The following is a 16,011-nucleotide window of genomic DNA, read 5'->3' on the forward strand; positions in this document are numbered from 1 at the left end:
GACAGTGGGGTGGCCATTATGGGCTTAGCAATTGTATATCTCCAGGATCGCTTCTCTTGGCCAGTTGTAGGTCTTCTCAGCTGGCCCTCTTTAGTGTCCTGGGCCCTGGTGTAGTGCATGGTGCCTGGACCCATAGGAGGGCCTTTTCTGTGGCTGTTCCTCTTCTCCCCCCCCCCCCCAGATTCATTCAGTCCCCTAATAATAATTATTATTTTATTGTTGTTCTTGTTATTTTAAAAATAATTGTTATTGGTATTGTTGTTGTTCACCACCTAGTCTTTGGAGGAGGCAGTATATAAGAAAATTTCAATAAATAAATACATTTTGGGATGATGGCAAGGGCGTACATGTTAACATGGACGGTCAGGCTGGCAGAGGGCATGTTTCCACAGCAGCTTGGACCCAGTCCCCAAGAAGAGGAAGGCAGTCTCCAGAGTACTCCTCCATATGGCTTCCCTCCATACTGCAACCTGGATGGTGGCATCACTCTGTGTGTGTGTGCATGCTCGCAGGTAGGGTTGCACATCTCCACATGGCTGGGCAGGCTGGCAGGTGGCACGGATTTGCAGAAACCTGGCCATGGTCCCCAAGACAAGGAAAGCAGTCTCTGGGTGCCCCTCCCCACAGTTGCCTTTCACACAGACACCAGGCTCTATGGCCTGGCACTCTCTTGAGCAGGCCATGTCCACCCTGGGTCTGTACCAATCATCATCACAAAGAAAAAATCTCTTCTTTTGCTGGAGGAATGCTGATTCAGCTGTCTGGCCCTGCTCATGTGTAAGCCTAGGGAGTGAACATCCCATCCCCTGGAGAAGGGATTTGTGCCTAACTTGGTGCCCTAACCCTAACTCACAGACCTTCAAACCCATCCAAAGTTCCTAGGGTTGGTCCTGCATTGCGCCATGTGCAGATCTGAGGGCACAGGGATTCCCAGGAGAGGAGAGCCCCCGTTTCCTGAAGCCCAGGTACAGTTGGCTCACCCTTCAGGGCTGTAGGCAAGGGAGCATGTCTTGACATGGGCTGGCAGGCTGGCAGAGCACAGGCTTTGACAGCAGCTTGACTGCAGTTATCTAAACCAGGACAGCACTTACTCAAGTACCCGCCCTGTGGCTTTGCTGCAAGGAGCATTCTGGCTCAGCATTGCATCCTCATAAGCTGCTACTCTTGTGAGAGAGTGGTCCATGGGATAATGAGCTACTGTAATGTTGCAGCATGCAATGGGAGCACCACCTAGTACAACAACTCATGAATTTGCAATTAGTCCTCCCAGATGGCTCTTCTCATGAGAAAGCCTAGGGAGTGCAAACCCCAAAAGGAAGGGGCTGGTCCCCCTTCCCCCAACCTTTATGTGAAATAAATAGAACTTTGTTGCTCCAGGTCCCCTGCTTGGGTCTGCCTTTTATACCCGACCCCAGGCATTATATATTCCCCCCGCCAAGCATTTGCTCCCCTCCTGGCACTGTGATGGGGTTGGCACTTGGAGTGTTTGTGCTTATGAACATACATCACTGTTGCTCCCATCTTGGGGGGCAAAACACTTAGTGCCTGTCCTGTCTTCCCGTGCCTTTTCCCTTCTACTCCCCAGGTTGGGAGAGCAAGGGATAGTGTAAGAAGAGGAGATGCCCCTGAGCAAACGTGCACCTTGACAGGCTGACAAGTCCTGGATAGGGTGTGGCAGCGTCCCTGTAGCCTGGCAACTTGATAGCTGCATAGCTGACAGGAGGGGTGGGCCTTGTTCTCTGAGAGGCTGCCAGTGAGAAGTGCCGAAGGCTTGGAGCAGCCATGTTCTTGGGTGAGTCCACACTGCTGCCTCTATGATTGTGGATTGAAGATCGGCTCAAAACAGCATTTATAGCTGTACCAGGAGTTGAACATAATGCTTTGGTGGCCAAACTTCAGGTCTCGGAAGCAAACCTTAGAGATAACCGAAGGTTTAATTTGGAGTTTTTCAAGGCAAACTGGAGATCTTTTTCAGCCAGGAATATATTAGAAGAGGCCAGATGATAAATAGTTCAACCTAAAATAGAGTGAATGAAAATTCAGAGGTACATGTACTTTTTTTTTTTTTTTGCTTCATCTTTCTGAGACATGCTATGTTTTCATTATATTTGAAAAAGATGCTCTTTGCAAAGCTCATACAATGGAACATATTGCAAAATAACAAGATTTGTATACCATTTATGTCAGTTTTCATTTGCTCAAAACTCTCTGGGATCTTTGGTTAAAAAAAAACACTTAGTAATTCATAGAAAGTTTTGACATCTGAGGACATTTTAATAGCGTATCATTCACAAGGTTACACTCTTTTGTCCAGGATTAATGACCAATTATGGAAAAAAAGTATCTGTGGTGTACTCCTTACTTACCATGGGGTTAATGGTGAGTAGCATGTGGCTGACCCAGTGCCGTTTCATTAAAATCAAAGAAGCAGCATTCACAGTTAAGAGAAGCGAAGAGGGCCATATGTCATGCCTCAACATGGTCCTGAGATTTAATTAGCCATGTTTGTGAACAGTCCAAAGCAATCTTCAGACTAGAAAACCATAAATATTAATCTACTGAATGGAGCAGCAGAGTGCAGAACTTCCTACACTCAGTCCTAGGCGTATTGTAGATGAGAAACATGTTTAAGAAAGTGTCCCTGTGGGAGTGACACAGCTGAAACATTTTGCTTTGAAGTAGGCCAAAGAGCACCATCTTGCTCTGCCCTCTTTCAAAGCAAATGTTATAAGCTGATATCTGAAGCTGAATGGTTTAATAATTACTGAGATGGACATGCAAGTTCAAGTGCAGAAGATAACAAGAGGCAAAATACAAGATGCCCATTAGCAATAATTTCTTCACTCCCTTCAGCAACCAAGCAGAGCATCACTGAAGCAAACAATATTTGCACAAGACTGAGAATTCACAGAAGCAAATATTTCCCAGAAGTTTCACACAGTTAATTTACACACACACACACCCCATACCCCAAACCCCACTACCCTCCAAAAACAACGTTATGAATTGCAATAGTCTATCATTAGTGATGAGAAATCTCTGCAATACTCATCTTCCATTGAACTGAATGCTTAACCCTATATATTCATTATCAGAATCTGCAGAGATCAAAGCACCTAAAATGATGGGGGGTTTTAACATTGACTCTATTATGTCCTGTTGAGGAGATAAGCGGCAGTTGTCGAACGTACATAAAAAGAAATTAAATACAAACTTGAGATCCATTAGAAAATGGATGAAAGTCTGTTGAAATTTAACTGAGAATTCCATGTTAGTATAGCTATTCTGTGCAGAAGAAAAATGTATTTCAGATATTTGGGGTAGATGTCTAAAAAACATAGCAAAGGAAAAGACATTCATCTGAACCAAATGGGTGAACATTGTTGGTCTTGTGGTAGCAAGCATGACTTGTCTCCATAGCTAAGCAGCGTCTGCCCTGGTTGTATCTGAATGGGAGACTTGATGTGTGAGCGCTGTAAGATATTCCCCTCAGGGGATGAAGCTGCTCTGGGAAGAGCAGAAGGTTTGAAGTTCCCTCCCTGGCTTCTCCAAGATAGGGCTGAGAGAGATTCCTGCCTGCAACCTTGGAGAAGCCGCTGCCAGTCTGTGAAGACAATACTGAGCTAGATAGACCAATGGTCTGACTCAGTATATGGCAGCTTCCTATGTTCCTAAAGATCTGTAAGGACAAGCCATTCACAGAGCATGCAAGGAAACTGTAATGACCACTGAATAGTGAAGAGGTGAATTCTGAAGCTAAACTGGGTATTACCCGGAACAGCACATTTAACTGAAGGCTTGCCACTGAAAGATTTAAACATATGGCTTGTTATCATGGTCTTTATTAGAGGTTTTTGTAAACCGCTTTGGGAGGTTCACCTGAAAAACAGTATATAAATGCAAAATAAAATAAATAGAAAAAATATCTGCAAAAGAGTTTTTGTAAATTAACATTGCTGGTTCAGCAATTCTGAATCCTACTTCCCAAATTCTGCTGCCAGAGTGAAATCTGCTGGGTTTTTAAAATGAATCTAACACACGGGATCAGGAAGTGTTCATTGTTGTCATATGCAAGGACTGCTGCTTCTAATAATGCCAGTATACAGCAATATATTGGGGCCATTTAAATGACCAACTGGGTGGGTGGGTGGGGGAAAAGCTTCCCAAACCTTGCCTTCCTGCCAGATGATGTTTTGTTGCTTAGTGGGAGCATGGTTCACACTCCCACACAATCTATCCTGCTCCGTGCAACGTGGAGCAGAGCAGAGCGCTCTGAGCCCGGGACTCATTGTCCTGGCCTCCAAGAATCCCATAGTGCACCACATGCCGAGTGCAGTGCATTGGGGGATTCTGCCAGGGGACAGGCGCTCTTGTCAGCCTGTACCTCTAGATGTGGCAACTCGCACTGACACACGATCCCCAAGTTTGGGTTAAGGACATGTTTGCACCCTTAACCTTGGCTAAGAGCTGGGCTGCCCACTGGGTTTAGCACCGCAGCATCGCCAGGATCTGTGCAAATCCTGGCAGTTCTCACATGCTGCCAAGCCCAGGCTTAGCTGCTTAAGCCTCAGCTTGGCAGCTCATGAGAATAGCCTCACTATCTTCATTGGCTCCTGGTTTGCTTCTGAGCTCAATTCACGGTGCTGGTTTTGACCTTTATATTAAAGCCCCAAATAATTTAGGACCAGAATGCCAAAAGAACACCCGCCCATAAAACGTACCCACTGAGATCCTTAGAAGAGATCCTGCTCCATGTCCTGCTCCATCTGCCTTTTGGTAGGAGCACCAAGGTACTGGAATGCACTAGTTCAGAAAAACTGGCTTAATTAACTGGCTCTGCCTGTTTTTAGGTATACATTCACCATGTTGTTCAGCATTTGGTTTAGGTAGTGCTTTAGAGTCCCTAGATCTGAGTTTTAATTAATATTGTTATTATCATTGATCCTGCTGCTGTTGGGTTCTTGTTTTGTGTCCTATTGATTGTTGCTTATTGTTTTGACTTAATTTCTCATTGTTTTAACTGCTTTAAAGTTATACCTACTAAATTGTTGGTAAGGTATGTTTTGTTTAGAAAGCTGGGATAAAAATATTCTAATGAATAATGTCTCCATTTTCATTTGTATTTAGTACTGCCTTGTTATGCTTTCACAGGGATCTCAATCTCAGTGGACTGGATCCAACAAATAATGAGCAGAAGGTAGAGAAAACTAGTCCCTGTCCCCAACAAGCAAGTGTTTTCCACAAGAATTCATTCAGGGCAATAATAGGGAGTTTCTATAGCAGTTTCCATGCATGTACTTGTGAAAGAATTTGCAAACGCTCTTGTGTGGAAAAATATCTCTGGATTATCTCCCCACCCCCACCCCATGCGCAGTATTCTGGCACGAATTGTAAAACGGCCCTTGCACCAGTGGAAGATGTCTCTATAAGAAGATAGGAACCCAGCATCTGCTGTTGTGCGAGAGCTAGCACAAACAGCCTTTGAACTCTTATCTCCCCCTTGCTTTGTGATGCCATGTGCTGGCGCTGTGGTTAGGACTTCTTTATTTGCTCATCACAGAAAGAATAATGGAATGACAGGCACTGAAAGGCAAATTATCAAGCAGTTTTGAGTACAGATTAGCTGTGAGTGTGGAAGAATGCACAAAAATAGGCTTGTTTATAAAATCAGTACTGTATATGGAAATCTTGGTTGCAGAATGACAGCTCAATATTGAAATGGAACCAAAGTATGGCTGCTTCGTAGCTTGGAATTGCACCTCTGATGACTTTGTTGGTAGGCAAAAACCCTTGCGAGCAGGTGGTCCTTCAAGAATCCTGAGCCCAAACCATTAAGGGAAAATCAGGTGGCTGATTTTCCATGGAAACTGGCTGCTTGAGGCCAGAAAAAAATTGAACTGAAATTCTTCTTTAGGACTTTGTATATAACTATAACTGTGCTCCATATGTCACTGAATTAGAGGTCCTAGAATTAAATGAGGAGCATTTTCAAAGGAGCACATTTGTTGTAACTCTGTGGCGGGTTCTACTTTTCACAGTTCTACAAAAGTTTAAGAAAATACTCAATTCTCTTCAGCACCCCGAGGATGCACATATAGCAGTGTCCATACCACACACACATTTGTAATTTGAGGGGGGAAGGAGGGGGGGGGAGGAGAGAGAGGGGGGGAGGGGGAGAGAAAGTGTGTGTGTCCTCTTGCCCTTGGCCAAGATCATATGGTGAATACAACTTGCCTGACGGGTAATGAAGATGCCACTTGATTACAGTCCCTGTAACAAATAAAGACAGGCCCATAAAAATGAAATATTTGCAGGCCTCCTTCTGCATCTAATCTGGGGTAGCTCCCTTCTTTGGTTGTTTCTGTAACAAGCTCCCAGAAGCTTCTGAAGACCCTGCAGAACATGCTCCACTTGTTGGTTAAGGAAAGAGGGAAGGAAGACCTTTTTTTACCAGATAGGGAGCCTCTTCTCACGATCCATGAGAAGGGCTCCAGGGCAGTATGTGGGGAGGGGTGGCTTCACAGGCGGGTTTGCCGCTGTGTTGCTGCTGGGATTGGGCCCAATCCCGGCAGTTCACATGTGTGTGCAAAACTGGGTTGGGCTTCCTAAGCCCGGTTTTGCATGCACATGTGAATAGCCTCTAAGAGTGCGGTTTTTTTTGTCTGTATTCTCTTCTATTGTTGTTAATCAGGCTGGTAGTAACAGCATGTGTTACACTAATATAACTAGCAAACCAGGCAGATATATCATTTGGTGCAGATACAAATGCAGATACTGTGCATTTCCATTCTGGTCAGACTGGTGGATCGGGGGGGAACTTTTTCAGCCAGCACTAGAAAAGGCATAAGGAGCGAGGCACATCCAATTGGGCTTCAGTTTCATCTCATGCAGCTATGGGCCAGCTATGAGAGTTTGAAGGTCAATGTTTTCCCTGTTTCATATTTGGCTCATTGAGCAGCTTCCATCTGTTTACCCATGAAGGAGTGCAGTCTGTATTGGTTGTTCCTGATTGATTGATTGATTGATTGGTTAGTTTATTGATTAAGTGCCGTCAAGTCAGTGTCAACTCTTAGCGACCACATAGATAGATTCTCTCCAGGATGATCTGTCTTCAACTTGGCCTTTACAGTCTCTCAGTGGTGCATTCATTGCTCTCTTAATCAGGTCCATCCACCTTGCTGCTAATCGTCCTCTCCTCTTTCCTTCAACTTTCCCCAGCATAATATACTTCTCAAGGGAGCTGGGTCTTTGCATAATGTGTCCGAAGAATCATAGTTTGAGCCTGTTCATTTGTGCCTTGAGTGAAAATTCTGGATTGATTTGTTCTAGGATCCATTTGTTTGTTTTCCTGGCTGTCCATGGTATCCTTAAAAGTTTTCTCCAGTACCAAAGTTCAAAAGTGTCAATGTTTTTTTCTATTTTGCTTCTTCAAAGTCCAGCTTTCGCATCCATAGAGTGTCACGGGGAAAACCATTGTCCGAACGGTTTTAATCTTTGTAGGTGTAGACACATCACGGCATCTAAATATCCTTTCCAAGGTCTTCATTTCAACCCTATTAAATGCTAGTCTGTGGCGTATTTCTTGACTGCTGGATCCTTTACTGTTGATGGTCTATCCTAAAAGGCAGAAGCTATCCACCACTTCCATGTCTTCATTGTCAGTTCTGAGGCTGGTTGCTGTACCCATTGTCATTAGTTTAGTCTTTTTTACATTTAATTGTAGTCCAATTTTTCCCAACTGTGCTTCTTGACTTTCATTACTAGAGCTTGCCAATTATCCTCATTCTCAGCTATTAGAGTGATGTCATTAGCGAAGCACAGGTTATTGATGTTTCTTCCTCCAACTTTAAAACCACGCTCATCTTCTTCCAATCCAGCTTCTCTCAGTAGTTCCTAGGAGGCCCAAATAAGAATACTTTATCATCTGATCCAAGTTAGCTAAGCAAACCAGGGTAGGGGGAATACTTTTTGCATATTCTCAGTGTTAGAGTTATAAATTTAGTTCACAAGGAGAGTTCAGGTATAAGATTCATAGGAGCAGAGCAATTGGCAACACCTCAGGGTCATTAAGATTTGGGTAAGGGAATGGATACCTATGAGGAAGGTTGATTCACACATTTAGAGCTATAGGGTTGGGTGGTTGTGAAGGAGTCTGGAATCTTTTAAACATAGCACATGACAATATAGTGCCAGGTTGGATGGACCCAGAATGGCATGGACCCAGAATGGACTTGACCTAAAGGCTTTAATTGTGGCTGGTGGGAAAGATGGTCACCACCTCTGACCAAGTAGTTATCTACACTGGAGGGTAGGTATCACAAAATCCCTATCACTAACTGGATCTGTCCTTGTGGCCAAGGTGTTGAGACTGTGACACAGTCATTTTATAGGGATATTTATCTTTCTTATCTCCCCTCTCTTATTAAATATCCCTGTTAGAACAGATGATGGATATGCATCCTTTTTACTAGCTGATCATTATGTACCCATTGTTGGAGCTAGGACCCTAGCAGCATCAGCTCTCAGCTGCAATGTCTCATAGTGACCACTGGCGGATAGGGTCATGGATAAAAGTGTTGTACCTCTTTTTTCTTCCAGTGTTAGTCTCCGTTTTGTCTCTCCAGAGATGGCTGTTAGTTTGGTCTCTCTCTTCAGCCATGAACTACAGCTGAAATTAAGCTGCAGGCTTTTTCACATTTGTTTGTAACCTTGTCTTTAAATACATCCTTGTAGTTCTTCAAACTTAAAGAACTGACTCAAGACCTCTTGCTTTGCTGCTTTCTCACCCAACTGGTTTTGCTTTGCTATTTGGGGACTGAATTGCCATTCTTCCCCTACACCCATAACGCTGTGTGTGGCCAAATTCTGTGCAGCCACATGTAAAATTAGGTCTGAGCTGGTTTGAGTTACTGGTATTATGAAGACTCTGGTATTATATTTTGTATTACTTGTATTAGCTTTACTGTGATTTGTACTGCTTTTTCTTTTGTGTTGTTGGGTCAATGACCGTAATAAAGTCTCTCTCCTTTCTCTCTCGTTAACTGCATGGCTCTGGGTTACTTTAATAAGCGTACTCACAAGTTGCATGCAAGCCCTTCATCCAAATTTTTGGCTCTTAATATTTCCTATATGTGTCCCACCTCTTCATTACTGCAAATGAATGCAAAACAGCATAGTGTTATTAAAAGGTGTTTTGCAGGAGATGGAGATCAAGCTGGACTATTACATGATCCATTAATGGTTGCCTTCACACTGGCAGCTTATAGATGGTTTACTTCAGGAAGTCCTCAGGGACTGTTTCTACTTTTATAGCATTTAATTTGACCTGTAGTCATTTGGTGTTAAATTATTGCTAAAAGATCCAGAAGTACTTTGATGCTGGTATTCTTCAAAGAGGGTGTAGATGGTATTTCTTGGACTGCAGTAATTATAATTTATGTAACTTATGTACTTCATACTGATACTGATAGGTAGATGCCCTTTTAAACAGCAATAGCATCCACTCTCTTACTTTGTGTAAAGGGACACAGTAGTTTATATCAATTTTAAAAAGTAGTTTCAATCTGCTCCCCCCCGCCCCCCCCCCCCCCCCCCCCCCCCCGGTTAGGTACAAGGTTGCCAACTAACAAGAAAAACACAACCTGGCCTGTTCTTGTCATTTTGCTAGCAGGATGATGTGCAGGAATCAGAAGACGAAAACTTTCACAGCATAAAAATAAATGTTATCCCATTAATGTCTGCAATCTGCCATTAAGACACAGGTCGAAGGACTGGTTTTTTAAAAGACAGTTGTGATAACTCAGAACTGAAGTAATTCTGTTTGTTTCAGAGATAATGTTAACTGTACAAAAGTGAAGTATTTTGTCTCTCCAGTTAATGGGAGTCGAGCCTACTGACAAGATACTTGAGGTGTTTGGTTCCGCAGGTGCAAAGGGATTTCAGTCCTCCTTCCTGGCAAACTTGTTCCTGTACCCTGAAGAAGGTGGAAGGAATATGTACTAGCTTTGAGGTCAGCTGAGAGGAGATGGTGTACCATATTGCTCAGAAATGTTCACCGGGATTTATTTTTCCAAATCCTGCTTTTGCAGAAAGTTTAGTGTTAGGCACAACAATCAGAATTTCTGCACACATAGAATCCTATTGCAAGCCAACTGTGCCTGTGGAAAAGTCAATGCATTAATTTAACACGTTACACCTTCTGGCTACAGAATAACATTTGTTGTTGTTTTTTGTTCAAACTAGGCCTATTTAATTCATGCTATCCTTTTAAATGACTTAATTACTCTCTTTCTGTATTCTGCATCTGTTGCTGTTTTTCAAGGTAGCAAGGAGCTAAACCACAGGAACAAGCCCACTAAGAATATTGGCCACTTACCCATTCCTCAGTAATGCTGAATCCTAATCAACAGATATCACATTGATCTAATCCCATCCGAATTGCTTGTAAATATGTTTTTAACAGCTTAGCTACAAGTAAGATCATTCACACAACCCTGAAACCTGGGGCCGGGAGGGCTTGGAGTGAAGGTAGTATGGATCCTACCTTTGCCCAGATGAACACAGAGATCCCAAGCCTGCTGCAGCAAGCTGCATGGCCATCTGGAGGCCAGGGAATGAAGCTGGGTCTCCAGAAATCCCATAGTGCACCATGTGAGGAGTGCAGTGCATTGGGGGATTTCCCCCACTGCTGGGCACACCCAGGCCCAGCTCTATGAATGCTTGGACTGCAGGCAGCCCGAGCATTCATACGACCAGAGAGTGGGTCATATGAACCCACCCTTCTACATGACTATAAGCTTGGGTAAAAAAACCCAGGCTATCCCAGTAAAAAGTGCATCACACGAACAGCCCTATCTGGGTAGGGCTGTGCAAGCCCAGGTAGGGCTGCTCATGTGAATAACTTCAGTGTGTTCATTTGAAATTATAATGTTATTTACTTCCCAACCATCTATTTTGTTTGCATAGAAAATCAAGATATGAGGTACAGGGACAATTTGTGAGTCAAGAATACATGACCCAACATGGCTACTGTTAGTAGAAATTTGATCAAGCCTTGCAGTTATAAGCAAAACAAACAATTGCTGATGACATCCCCTTTACAGATTTGGACCAACAAACTGTTTCTTTAAAAATAACTTTAAAAGTTTGAGAATAAAATCATCTTAACCATGATAACAAATAGGACCCTTCATGTTCATAGGCAGTATACCCCTGAAGTGCTGGATGACAATGAGGGAAGAGCATTGCTTTATGCTCTGCTTGTGGCTTCTCAGCAGCATCTGGTTGGCCATTTTTAGCAACCTGATGATGACTTGATGCACCATGGTCTGATCTCTCAGGGCTCTGCTTATGCTGCTACCTTAAAGGATACAAAGGTGAATGAACAGGACTTAAAAACAAACCACTGATCTTTTCCGCAGTTTCAGAGGCTTTTTGTGTGATCTCCTGAGTTCTTTCATTTATGTTCTGTTAACTTTCAACCCAGAAGAACAGAAAAATCAAGGTGGAATTACTGTCACTGTCAATTAACATGAGAATAGTAAACAAAGAAGCCAATCAGAACAGGGAGATTAACACAGCCAATTAGGGTATATTTGCATATGCATAGCACCACTATTGAGAAATAAATACAAAGAGAATGGGAAATTAATAATCTCTGTGAGGCATTCAGGGTTTAGGGATTCCCAAACTGCATGGTAATTGAGAAATAAACCATACTGTTCTTATGCAGATTTGGATACCATGAACCAATCAACTAGCAAATAACATAACTGGGGAGGGGAAATCTACATATAGGAGTTAGCCGCATCATTACATTTCACTGTGGTAGAAAACCAGATCGGTAAACAAGGCACCTAAACAGGATAGCATCTGGCAAATGATGCTAATCCAGTTCCTAATGGAACTGTTAGAGGCTTAATGTATACTTTTCAAACTTGGGTCATAATAAGTCAATTGGTTTCGGTGTCAACAGAAAGGAATCAGGGGCACACTACAAGCCCAGTTTTTATATGTGCAAGTATTTAACTGAAAACAGCCTTTGGAGGCTGATATCTAAATTACCACCACATGTGCACTACAAAAAGAGAGCGGGTTTTTTTGCAGCCCCCCCCCCAATCTTCCCTTCCCTCTGAAGCCCACTGTGCCTCCTAAAAAGATGTCCCTGAGAGTAGCATGTCTCTGAGGGACATACTTTTAGGAACACAATGAGCTTGAAGGGGAAGGGGAAATGTACAAATATTGTCCCTCTTCTGTAGCATGTGTGTGCTGTGTGAATTTGGATACTGGCCTTTAACTGAGGACTGATGTGGGTGGCAAGTGCTTAGTCCACTCCTTTCCCTACCAACTGCTTTCTCCCCAAACTGTTTCCCTCCAAACCTGGATCAAAATATGTAATTGTCCTTGTAAAGACACATCTGACGCACAAGAAAAGAAAAAGCACTCCACAGGAGGAGGCAATTCTGTGAATTAGGATGGGAAAGCTGATGCAGAAGGAGTTTAAAGCATGTTCCTTCCTTGCTCCTCCATTTTTGAATGTCCAATGGCAGTTTCCCAACTAAGCCAAATAGCAATTTTGCAGGGTGGATTATTTTCACCATGACTGAGGCATGATGAGAAATGTTGCAGTCCTGATCCAGTTTGGGATGCCCTGCAGCCACCTTTTTTTTAAACTAGAAGGATGGAAGATGGAAGCACCCTGATACTTTTAGGGCCACAATCACATTGGCTCTTAGCCACTGTGCTTCACCAGGACTTTACAGTGACTGGATTGTTTGCCGCAGGGTTGCTGCTTATCCTGGGCATAGAATTTTCCACACAAGAATATATATGATGTATCTTATGCCAGAGCAATCCGTCTTAACTCCATAGTCTGAACTTTCCTATTATTTCTCATTTCCACATTTTATTTGATCTGACAACCCCATTGAACTCGGTCAACACTAATCCCCCCAAAAGAGAGTTGATACATAATGCAAAGAGAGTCTGTGTATATGTGACCACAAGCATGCTCAACTATTTTATCTCTTCAGAAAATTTATGTGTGCTTTACAGCTCTCGTCTGTTTTATAAGGCAAATGTATCATTAGAAAAGTTAATGTTGACTGGCCTGTAGGCAGAATGAGATGCCACAGCTAAATCTGCATTGTGTGCAAATAATCTCCATTTTTATGAGCTTTCTGCATTATCTTAATTCCCTGGTTTATATATCACTTTCCTTTCTGATTGATGGCAGCCTGCCAGGATAGCTGGATGCTAATGGAACCAAATCAATGTTTTATATTCAGTCCCTTCTAAATAACCAGTCCAGGCGTATACTTACATTAAGGACTGCAAAGCACTTCTGTACACATTTTCATATTCCTGTAGTTTGCTGAAATGCAAGCCATTATACATCCAAATCTCTCTCATTCTCTCTCTCTCTCTCTCTCTCTCTCTCTCTCTCTCTCTCTCTCTCTCAATAAAATGCTATAGGTTTGATTCAAGGTCTTCTTTGCCTCCAAAAATACTGAGGAATAACAACTCTTGGAGACTAATGGTCTATGAAACCAAACATTAAAATCACCTAGGTGTTTCCAAGTACCATTTCCTATTATAATAATGCAACTCCTTATTGTAACATGCACAGAAATTATCACTGAAAAGCTATATATGAAAAGCTTAGTTCACAAAACCTAACTTATGAATCTTAACTCCTTTTGGATATTTATATAAAAGCCCAGAAATATTAGGAATATACAAAAATTGTAATAGGAATAGAACAGAAACTGCTGTTGTCAACTGAGCTTTTAAATGTACATATTCATTTGTTGAAAGTATGACCCCATCCATATACCTATATCAAAGGTAAAGGACAAAGTTGCCACCTTTTTTCCTAAATGAGGTTCCTGTGCCAATTACAGATACATGAATGTAAGAAATGTAGTAAGTGCTATATCTCTCAGTAGTTTAAAGCATCACTAGAGCTATATACTCTGGCCAAATCTGCTGGTTTCCAGAACTGCTGCTGCTCTCCCTCATGGAACATTTCCAGACAGCAGGATTTATCTTGGGTTTACTGTGAGGCTTTACTGCGAGTTTGAATTTGCCCCCCAAAACCAACGCCAAAAATGCAATATTTTTACCCCGGACATAAATCATACCAATGCCGAATGAAAAACCCAAATTGTGTGTGGTGTGGTTCCTGATTGCTCACAGGAACTTCAGGGTAAATCTGGCTAATATGTGAACATACACCCTCCATTCCGGAAGAGAAGCAAGCTAAAAAAAACCATCTGGAAATGCTCATGGTGGTATGGTTGAAGCCAGCGAGATCCCAGCAGATTTCCGAACAGCAGATAATGTCACACCACCAGCCAACTTGTCTCTAAATGCAAAATTACTCCCCCACACCCAGAAGCTGACTCAAAGGCCAAAAGTCCTTATTGCCCTCCTGGGCATGGCTACAGATGTAAGGTATATAGGACTTTTATGTTCCATGCTTATTTCAGATAAATCTTGCAAATTATTGAAGAAGTGTGAAGTAGCTCCACTATCCAAATATATTTTGTTTCTACTTTGTCTTGCATCAACCCTGCAGATAATTCTTTTGCAGAGCACAATTTTTCATCATTCTCATCATCGAAGGGATTTCTTTATTTATTTCAAATGTCGTCAGGTGGGATGTGTTTTGGGAGGAAGCAAGGCCTGCCCTTTTGGTTTTGATCAAGTCATCTGAGTGTGAGGAGGAGTTTTTGTATAGACTACTGGCCCTGTTTTCTCAGGCCTTTAGATTGGAGTTATCCCTAAGATTATCCTTGACCAGTCAAGCTCAGTGGTGCATCAGCTTGGTATAAGGAATGGAGGGGTTTTCAGATCTTTAAAAACCAGTTGCTCCTCCACTTTCTGAAAGGGTGGTTCTGGTGGGAGCAGTTCTCTTTCACCTATAGCAGTTACAGTAGTTGTTATTGTGGGAGAGGCTGGACCTCTGCAGAGGGTGGTGGGTAGAATGTGGGTGGGTAGAGAGCAGGGCTGCTCAACTTTGGCCCTCCTGCAGATATTGGCCTACAATTCCCATAATCCCTGGCTATTAGCCACTGTGGCTGGAGATTATGGGAGTTGTAGTCCAAAAACAACTGGGGGGCTTAAGCTGAGTAGGCCTGTTAGAGAGGAATAGGGGATGATTTGGACAGGAGAGGATATGATTTGGACAGGACCCCATGTGTGGGAGGAAGGGGTGTGGTGGGATCTGGAGGCTTCAGTTTCAGGACTGTTGTGCAGAGGTAGATATGCTGCTTAGAATTGAATAGGTAATTATAAAGAGACAAGAGATTTGATGGTTAATGTTTATTGGGATTTGTTATAGCCATTCTCTTTGTTCTTTATCTAGCACATGCCTGTATATATTTGAATGTGTCTGCGTACTGGCTTGGGGGCAGGGTGGAGTAACTGTATTTGTTTGTCTCCTCCTCACTTGGTGTCTTGAATTCAAATGGAGAGGTTCTCCCTCTATCTCCATAAGAGACTGTTGGTCTGTTTATTGTTTCCTCTTAGCCTATGTTTTTAGGCTATGTTTTTGGCTATGTTTGATAAATATCAAACTCTTGATATTGATTATTATTCATTTATCAGAAAGTTAAAATTGACTTCCTGATCAATTACTTACGGTAAATGAGTAATTTCTCTGCAACATTGGGTTATGGGCCAAGCTATGAAGCAATAAGTTGTGAGATAACAAAAAGTTTGTAGGCAAGAAAGATAGACAAGATTACTATTTTTCCATCTGTGTGGAAGCACCTCATGGTTGAACTGCTCAATGAAAAAAACTACAGAAAATGGTCCTTCGGAGTCAAGATGTTGCTGAATACACTTGGACTATCTTATGTTACCTGGAGGAACAGAGGCCAACAGAGAACGAAAAGAAACAAGAATGGGAATCTGCAAACAAGCAAGCCACAGTGCTTGTTGTGCTCTTCACCCTGAAGAGAAGAGCTGGTCTTGTGGTAGCAAGCATGACTTGTCCCCTTAGCTAAG

At 42.6% G+C, this 16,011-nt stretch overlaps 1 protein-coding gene across 1 annotated transcript in view; it reads left to right on the forward strand.

The window, feature by feature from the left end:
* The window catches only part of GPR39 (G protein-coupled receptor 39), a 322,728-nt gene that overhangs the window by 40,192 nt on the left and 266,525 nt on the right, over positions 1 to 16,011 (forward strand). The window lies entirely within an intron of this gene.

The sequence above is a fragment of the Hemicordylus capensis genome, chromosome 1 (assembly GCF_027244095.1).
Source record: "Hemicordylus capensis ecotype Gifberg chromosome 1, rHemCap1.1.pri, whole genome shotgun sequence".
In the NCBI taxonomy this organism is placed as follows: Eukaryota; Metazoa; Chordata; class Lepidosauria; order Squamata; family Cordylidae; genus Hemicordylus; species Hemicordylus capensis.